At 27.6% G+C, this 9,941-nt stretch overlaps 1 long non-coding RNA gene across 1 annotated transcript; it reads right to left on the bottom strand.

Moving 5' to 3' along the window:
- Positions 1-5,175: 5,175 nt before the first annotated feature.
- On the bottom strand, positions 5,176-7,251 carry LOC107884252. Its single transcript, XR_001679795.2, has 4 exons — positions 7,235-7,251; positions 6,278-6,310; positions 5,387-5,497; positions 5,176-5,270 (listed from the first exon to the last, which is right to left on the bottom strand). It is a non-coding gene; the product is annotated as an uncharacterized LOC107884252 (long non-coding RNA).
- Between the last annotated feature and the right edge of the window lie 2,690 nt (positions 7,252-9,941).

Here is a 9,941-nt window from a genome sequence, read left to right on the forward strand (position 1 = left end):
AATGAATAAAAGAAAATGGTATTTCTCGATTTCTTTTATAAGGTATCTATCATAAATAAGAAAAATAGTGAACGTATTTATTATTTTATATTTAACGCCTGAGTAAACAATGTGTATTTAACAATAATATTTATTATTTAACATTAAATCCAATGCATATGCCTCATACGTGGCATGTATTCAGTGGCGTAAATTGGACAATTTTGTGGAAATATTGTAACATTTACTCCCAATACTTATGTGGATCATATCATAAGAACCTTTCAGTCCAACCATTTGATCTGTAATCTGTGTAATGAAAGTATAGGTACGTGTATAAAACCACGAAAACTTTAAAATAAATAAAATTACGTACTATTATTAATCAAGTTTTAAAATTTACTTTATCTGGATAAAAACCCTTTTATTTAAGTTAAACACTGCATAGGTATATATTAAGCTCATTGCAACTCACATTAGTGATAATCTTGGCGTTTCGGCCACTTACTAAGATACCCTGAGATCTATTTTTTAGCATTATGTTTATAGTTTATTATATTATTATATTTTTCTAAGGTTATGATTTATAAGTAATTAAAAAAAATTAAAACTAAATACAATACAACTTAAATTATCTGAACTAGGTATTTGGAAACATCCTATTCCGAAAATTTAGGATAGAATAACGTTTTTAAACATTCAACACATTTATTATTATATTATATTTATTATAATTATTATTATTACCTGCCTATATAGGTGAAGGCGGGGCAGTACCGTATGGTTAAGCTTCCATGGTTTATAAATCATGTAATTTTTGACATAATGCAATTTTTTTAAACTAATATACATAGAAAAACTTACGGTCTATAACTTTTATTTGAAACTTTTTTACGTTTTTTATTTAAAAATGTGTGTAATTTGTGTTCTACTTTTTTTTGGAAAAATACGAATTTACCTACACCTGAGGTAAAACCGAATGTAATCCTGTGGTATAATTATACGATTTTGCCCCATACGATTTTGCCCCAACACGACTATTAAAATAAATCGAGCTTTATAATAAACTTTAAGTAGATAAATTAATGTATCCAAACTAGAAATGCAAATTACACTTAATAAGGTATTGAATAATAATAAAAACATATCTGTACAATTGTTTTTAATACTATTTTTTATGTGTTAAATATTTGAAAATATTTTAATAATTGATTAAAAACACTTAAAATATTTTTTTTTCCAATATGTGATGTTTAAATACACGAATTATCATATTCAATAAATAAACAAACAAAAAGCTTCAAATTAGTGTGTTCAGTTTTCCTTCATGATATCAATTATTAATAAAATCTCAATTATACGGTTTTGCCCCGCGTACGGTAATACCCCACTTCCCCCTATATATAACATTATTATAAAAGTAAAATTATCATTACCTATTATAATTATAGATTTCTTATATATTTATTATAATTTGTCCTCCTGGGGGATCAACATAGAGCCCAAACCACAGGGCGGATCTGGTTGAAATGTTCAGGATTTATTAATGTTATAATTTAACCATGCTTTAAGAAAGGATTTTAGGAAATTCAACCCCTAAAGGGGAAATTAAGTGGTTGTAAGTATACAACAGTGGCGCCATATATCAAGCAATATATAATCTTAATTATTATTATTATTCTATATTTATTTATTTATATTATTAAATTATTATTATTTCTATAATTGATTAGAGGTTGTCATTGGCAATATAATGTGGCCATAGGATATTTTTTTTTGTTCAGTTATTTTCACTTTCATTTATAAAAAAAATCATCTATTGAAGAAATTACTGTGAATGGAATGTTGACATCTGGTGCCTGCTTTTTCCGTTCAATTTCCTTTCATTTGTTTAACACTCAAGAAAGATGCCAGGAGATTCGAAATACAATTGATATTGTATTATTAATATGAATTACAATTCATATGATGACAACTTTTCCAATGCTGAGGTTACGTTCGTGATATGGGCAATCCTACTGTCTACGGTGGATACTGCGAATTGTTTGCAGCTGGCAATATTTTCCCCACGATTTAAGATAGTATGGTTGCCCATCGACTACGGTAAAATGGCTTATCCGACGACCGGCAATATGAATCTAGCAATCAGCTGTTTTTAATACTATAGCGCTTTTAGTGGATAAAATTAAGACTATGCAGAATACTTTTACCTGTCTAAAACTGTATACTTAAATATCATACTCTAACATGGCAGAACTGATATATAAATATAATAATACTTTAAACGGTTTAAACATAATATTAATTATCATTTGATATTTTATTATGTTATTATAATTTAATAATCAACTATATTGCTATAATTTTGGTTATTTTCTATATTATAATAATAAAAATGGCATGTTGTGTACCTTTATGTCCTTATAAGGATTTAAAAATTAGTTTGTTTGGTGTTCCTAAAACTTCTCCTTTAAGGGATGAGTGGGAAAAAGTTTTAGGTGTTAGTTTTAAAACTAATTCTAAAGTATGCTTTAAGAAGTATACTTTAAGAAAGAGGATGCAGCTGATACTTGGGAATTTGGTGCAGGATTTAGCAAGTATACAGTACATTACCTTACAATGAGAATGAAACAATACACATTAATTCAAAATAAAAATAATAAAAACCTAAACACCACTAAGAGAAATTGTCAACATTAGTGACCACATAAATATTTTATAATATGTTAATTATAGGTACATTAATATATTATTATTATTAAACATTTTTGTGGACATTGTTATTTGTGTTCTTGGATATTGATTGTATTAAAACTATTGTAATTATTTAGTTAGAATTCAATCAGTGGATAACATTTATAAAAACTTGCGTCATCTAGGTACATATTACACGGTTCCATTATTATGTCGTATCCATATGATTTAAACAGTCGCGTGAATTGAGAGTTTACGACACTATTTTGCTCACATTCTTATCACAAGTCGATGGGCAACCATACTATCTTAAATCGTGATTTTCCCATATGTATTTGAAATTTATTATAATAATAATATTTAATATGCTAAACTTGTTGTAGATACATTCCCAGTAAAAAGATTGAGTCTAACTGGAAATATTAATAGTGGGCATTTTGATGTTTATTTATTTATTTCTAATATTCTTAATGTTACAGAAAATGTAATTGTTACTTTAGAAGTCGATTTTCCTATTTCTTATAATGTTAGTGTCACAGACAATTTAATTAATAAAAGTAAGAAGCGTTGTCGTCAAGCGTTAACTTTAAGAAACCATGTCAAGGAAGCTAAACAAAATAAAAAGCCGAGAAAACCATTTTTCGGTCTAAAAATTAATTGCGCAAATGGAAAATTATTAAATTAACTGGTCTTGCATATGATCCCACAATTGATTATAAAAACTACACTGACACTTTAAACCAAAATTGTGAATTTTGTAACGCTCTCAAATGGAAAGGCAAAACACCTGGCATGTGCTGCAGTATAGGTAAAACAAAAATCGATACCTTGCTACAGCCACCAGAACAGTTACTCAGTTCACTTGAGGGTGACCATCCTGATCCCGATCACTTCATTAATTGTACAAGGAAGTATAATAATTGTTGTTTTCAAATGACATCGCTTGGTGCTAATGTTGTTGAAGAAGGTTTTATGCCATTTTTTAAAGTTCAAGGCCAAGTCTACCATTTGTATGGCAGTTTGATTCAAAACACTCGGGAAAACCCAAAATGTTTACAGATATATGTTGTTGGTGAAGATGTTAACTTAGATATTCTCTTTATCCGGAAGTTCAACGAGCTTTAGTCAAACAGCTACAAAATATGCTGCATACCGAAAATAAATATATTCGAGAATTTAAAACCACAGTAGAGAATGCAAGTCATTAGTCAACATTTTACTAATTTTAAGTTTGTGATTAACGCAAATAGAAAACCTGCTGATGGATGCGAAGGCTGTCATAATGCATCAAGGGCTATTGAAGTAGCTTTAGTAATAGTTGGTCAGCAATTTGAAAAAAAAGATCCTCTAATGTTTTGTTATGGAGAAGATGGATAATTCACATTTATGGGAAAATTGGCAGATTTAAATAATTTCCACAATGCTCTCTATATTTCTCTTACTTCCACCGTCTCCGTCACCCGTCACCTCGTCGAGCGTTTGCGACTGACTAAGCCAACGGGTGACGAGATTTCTTTTTAAGACGCCGTTGGTACTGCATCATGGAGGAGTGGAGCCCCGTGTGGCCGTGTTTGTCGTGGCGCATTCGGGTACTATGGTAGGAGCACATTATTGTGTTAATTGGTAATAATTTAACCTTTTATATTATATATATATGTGTATTTTCAATACACCGTGGCCGGTATATCTTTGTACCTTTTTTATAATGTTACTATTATTATTATTTTATATTTCCGGTAACCGTCCAGAGGAGCCGACGGGATGTTGGTATACCTTAATATTATATATATATACTGCGTATTTATTCACTATTTGTTTATCTAATTATTATATTAGTTTTTTTTTACTTATTTTTTTGTCTGAGTTTTATTCCGGTCGGCTTTCTTGGGGCTAACTTAAATATATTAACTCTTTTCTATCTAATAGTGTGTTGTGAGTCTTATATATTTTATTCTTAGTATTAATTGTTCCTTAATATGTATAAAACATCAAACTATATTATAACAAATCCACTTCGCTCCGGCCTCACCAGTTCTCGGCTCGTGGTTGGCAACCTTGTCAAGCACTTGAGCGACCATATGACTTTCGGCACACAAGTTGCGCTTGTAGGGAGGGTTGAATTGTCACAAAACGTACATTATTTATAAATATTAAAAATAATAATATAAAATGGTTTATGTAAATATAATAACTTTATTAATTCCAAGTGAACGGCACAAAATACATAGGTTTCTGTATGACATAGCTAACTAATCAATACGTACATATTATATAAATGTATTAATGGAGAAAAAACATTTAAAAATAGTAATAATAATAGTAATCGTAATTATCCATGTGAAAGAGTTAAATTTTATTACAATAATATAGTTGTGCAGATAGAAAATCTAAGCAGTTTATCATATAAAATGTGCGTTTTAAGACTGGAAGGAAAAAATATTAAAATAATTTTTTAGTCTCACACATCATGAATGGATTTTTATTTTTGTAAATCATGTCGTAAAAAATTCAAAAATAATATTTATAATATATAATAATTATAATAAAAGTGAAAATTACTGTGACTGTAAAATTGTGAATTATTGGTAGTTGAAATGCTTCAATAGGTACATCCATGTTGGTAGGTAGTTACCAAAAACAAAAAAATATAATTAGAATCAATTTAATATATTTTAATAGACAATTTAATTTATATTTATCATAACATAATTACCTAGATAAAATATTGTAAAATTTATTTAAAATAAATTTATTAGAATTATTTTTAAATAATGCGAGTTATTTTTAATTGCAGAACGACAGAAGCTAGAAACCGGATTATTATCTGCAAAATAAATTGGTGATTTTTATTATGTGAATTAGATTATAAATTCATAGTACTTCATAGTTGATTGTTCACGCATATAATTAAAAGCAATTTTTATCGCAAACCCATCAACATTTTATTTAACTCAAATCTATTGTATAATTATTTTTACAACAAAAAAATTGCAATTTTCTATTATCATAAACTAAAAATAATTTTTAAATTTCCCGATTTTAATAAGTCTTAAAAATACTTTATTGGGACATACAAATATTGTCAAAAAGAATAAAAAAAACTAAAAAAATAAATAATAATATAATGCCCCAAAACATAATGTGTCAACTATCAGACTGGCCAATTAATAAATTAATATATTATGTTCACAGTTCGCTCGTTCAGTGTTCTAGTGATGCCATGTACTCGAACTGGAAAAACTCATAGGTTATTCTCACATCTCACCCGAAGCAATTTTTTTTTTACATATTTTTTACGCATATTAGTATAATCGATACCGACCCAATATTTACTGGATCGTTGACTTAAACAGTCGCTAATTTGAGCCAGGGCCAACAGCATTTACACAAATTATTTTTTTTGTATTTAATATTGTCATGTAGATATTCAATATAAACAACAATATCGTAACAGTATTTAAACACCATATTATTCTTATTTTATGATCAGTCATACTCCGGTTGACATAGATTACGTCATAAACTTTATGTTTTTTAGTATTTATAATCAATTTACATTTTTATTACAATATACTATTAAGTTATACTAATCATACAAAAGTACCTTTCAAACTGTTGTGGTATCTCAATATAAATTCTGTAAAAATAAACTACATTGTGACAATTTCCTATGACATTTCCCGGCGAAACATTTTAATTGAACGTCCAAATTTATTGGAAACCCCCGACACAGGGATTATCTTACTTATGTCGCTAAACATATACTTTCTTAGTAATCACGTATAAATACAATCTTAATTATAAATAACAATAAAAAAATTATTTACATTTTTTCATTATTTAACGTTGACAAGGCTCTTTAATCGAATTGAGTTCGGGCTGATTTTTGTGGAGCTATCCATCAATAGCATGCATTTAAAGTTTAGAAGACATTTTTTAATGAACCCAATCTGATTTTTCGTGTTTATCGTTTCACCATCCTGGACTCAAAGTGAAATAAGACAAATAGAAACCCATGAATAACTAGTTTTACAATAAGTTCTTTTTCCGTCACCTTTACCATAGCTAAAAATGATTCAATCTTAAACTTTCTGAGTAGATTCTACTGATTCTAGTAACATATTATGGAGTTAGGTGATACTTTGGGAAGGTTAGCAAGGTTCCTGAAAAACGATAGTATTTAATCATCTTTAGTTTTTTGGTTTTTCTCAAACGTACATCCTTAAAATGTTAATTTAATATTTATATTTTTATATTTTATTGACATCATAGCATACCTAACTCATAAAATTAACTGTATAAAAATTGTTGTTTTCTAAGTAATATTTATAGATATTTGAAATCAATGGGTTTTGGATGTTGGTATTTAATGATTTGTGATCTTGAGGGAAGAATCCTTTAATTGATGGAATTTCAGGGTGGTGGGGAATGATCCCTAATCATTCAAAAGGTGTCAACACTAATTTTGTTTCAGTCGCCTTCTGGTGTACCTAATTGTTAAATATATTTTTCATAAAATTTAATTGAATATACATATAATATATAGTAGGTAGGTACGTACGATCCACTATTTCATCTATAAAAAATGATAAAAAATAATATCTTGTTATTAAAATGTATATTATTTTGAATGGACCTACCGTCAAGTTTTATTCACATGATAAAAAAATATACAAATCATTTTAAAATGTTATGTTAATAGTTAAAAAGACTAATTTTAAATCGATCAAAATTTTGATAAATAACAATTTTTAAAATGTCAGTTTATATTTATAGATTATGAACCATTGAACCCAGATACCGCATATTATTAAAGGCGAATAGGTAATAATAGGTAGTTATATACTAATACCAAATATTAGTTATCCATTACTGAATGAATTCATATTCATTACAGTACTTACAGTGAGTGAATAAACATTTGATCACGTAATCATTACAAAAGTTATGAGACGCATAAAATAATCACAAATAAAAATTAAAAATATAAATGCACGTACTTTTTTTCTCTATAAATAAAATAATAAGCATACAATTTAATATATATTATTATTATATCTTATGATTCACTATCTATGAAATATGGAGATGAACTACTAATATTCTGCCATCAAAAGCCACGAAGCAGTAACTCTAGTAGGCTGCAGTATACCGTAGTTTTTCAGGAAAGAATAAAATCGTTTTCAACATTAAATTAGTCCGTAAAGTAAATATAATAATTTTTCAAATATTGAAAAGATGTTAGATGATATGTTATTATTATTATGTTTTATTAATTATTGGAAACTATTAAACACAAAAAAAAATGTTTATAACTTTTGTATGGTTTTCAATGGACTTTCCTCCTTATTGGCTTTAGGCTTACATGAACCAGAAGCCGAAAAGCAGTAGGTAAGAATACATTTATTTTATTTGGAGTTTTTACTAAGTGATTTCTGATATCATTGGCATTGTATTATGAAATCATATTGTGGTGTTATAGAATATAGGCACAGGGTGTGACAGAAAGAATTGACTAATACAATACATTTTATTATAATCACTAATTAAAATGTTTTTATTATATAAATCATAAAATATAAACACTTCCGCTTTATTTGTACTAGGTACACATTTTTTATTTTTATTTCTACCAATTTTTTTTTGTCAGGTTTTTTTTTTAATATGATATTAGTCCATCAGTTTGATATACAATTAAGTTGAACGTTGATTATTTGAAAATTAAATTAGATATCTAAAAATGTGTCCTGATCGATCTCAATAACAACATATTAACGAGTTCAAATCAGTTTTCAGAATTCTTAATCCGTTCTCAGGTCCATCGGCAGGATTGCCAAAACGTACACATAAATGAGCATAAATGCATTCCTTACATCTCATAATCGAAAACTTTGTATGAATAAAGACCATATAAGACCAAAAAAACTTGTTACGTACTTTCGTCGACTGTAATAAAATTAAAATTTTAGTTATTAATCATAAAATATTAATAATATTGTTCTGCTATTAGATCATGGATTGAATCAAAAATTACAAACATGTGATTTAAGACAAACATTGAAGTCTTAAACTAACTCTATCATAAATTCTCATCTAATATATCGAATAAAATAAAATTATTGCTGAAATTAAAATCAACTTACATTTCATTTCATCTAGAAAGAAAATACCCAACAAAATTTTAAAATTATAATTATAAAATATTCATACAATGTTAAGACAAAAACGGGAAATCTAGTGATTTATTTAAAAAGCTCTAAATAATTTACGAAATTTTCAGTAGGTGACCAACTTTTGCAGCAGTCGTGCTGTTGATGCTACTATACCTATAGTTCTATGTCTTCTGTTTCTTTTGAAGCTTGGTAGTAGATGTCGAAGGTTAAAGAGTTTATACAGAAATAATATTGCATACTATACTTTGTACTGTTCGGCTAAGAGCTTAATAATAGAGGACCAGGTATTTAAATTTTATCTCCTGTATAATGTTCTAGAATCTTGACGATTTCTAAATTGTTAATTATGGCTGTTATTAGTTACTGCATATGTGTTAATGGTTCTGAATGGGTTGTTTGGGTTTAGAAAATGTATATTTATATGTGAATTAAATCAATTGTCAGCTTAATGGAAAAGTTATATTATGGTTCATCTCATCCTGGTGAGAATTTGGCGCTGACATACGGTCGTCGTCTGAAGCGTTAGACGTGCATCTGGTTACCTACCCCTGAGAGTTTACTAGTTCGCCGTATCAAATTTTCCTTCGAAATTATCGTTTATCTTATATATTTGAAATTTTGAAGTTATAACAATTAATAGAGTTGAACTTTCCTGGTTCTGCTTTATTTTATTTGTATGTTGGATTTTTGATAGACTTGAGAAGGTCCATTTTAGTATATGTGCGGTGTCTATGAAAGAGGATTTTAATAAATAAATCAAGCGCCTTTTGGTCCCAGGCACACAAATTATTGTGTTAATACTAATTTGAAATTTCACTAAATAGAATTATTAAACTACCAATTCAGTAAAAATACATAATAATTACGTACCGACATTTACTAGAAAACAAATATTTTAATATTAACGTAACTTATATGAATATTATAAATTATGATAACTATAAATATAGTTTAACAACTAACTGTTTTTAATTAAATTATAGTACAAATATACCAAATATTCATATAATAAATTACAAGAAATTACATTAGCTCTTTTTGTGGTATTTTTATATATATATTTGAAAATTTTGAATTTTATTGTATCCCTAACAT

The sequence above is a fragment of the Acyrthosiphon pisum genome, chromosome A2, assembly GCF_005508785.2.
Source record: "Acyrthosiphon pisum isolate AL4f chromosome A2, pea_aphid_22Mar2018_4r6ur, whole genome shotgun sequence".
NCBI lineage: Eukaryota > Metazoa > Arthropoda > Insecta > Hemiptera > Aphididae > Acyrthosiphon > Acyrthosiphon pisum.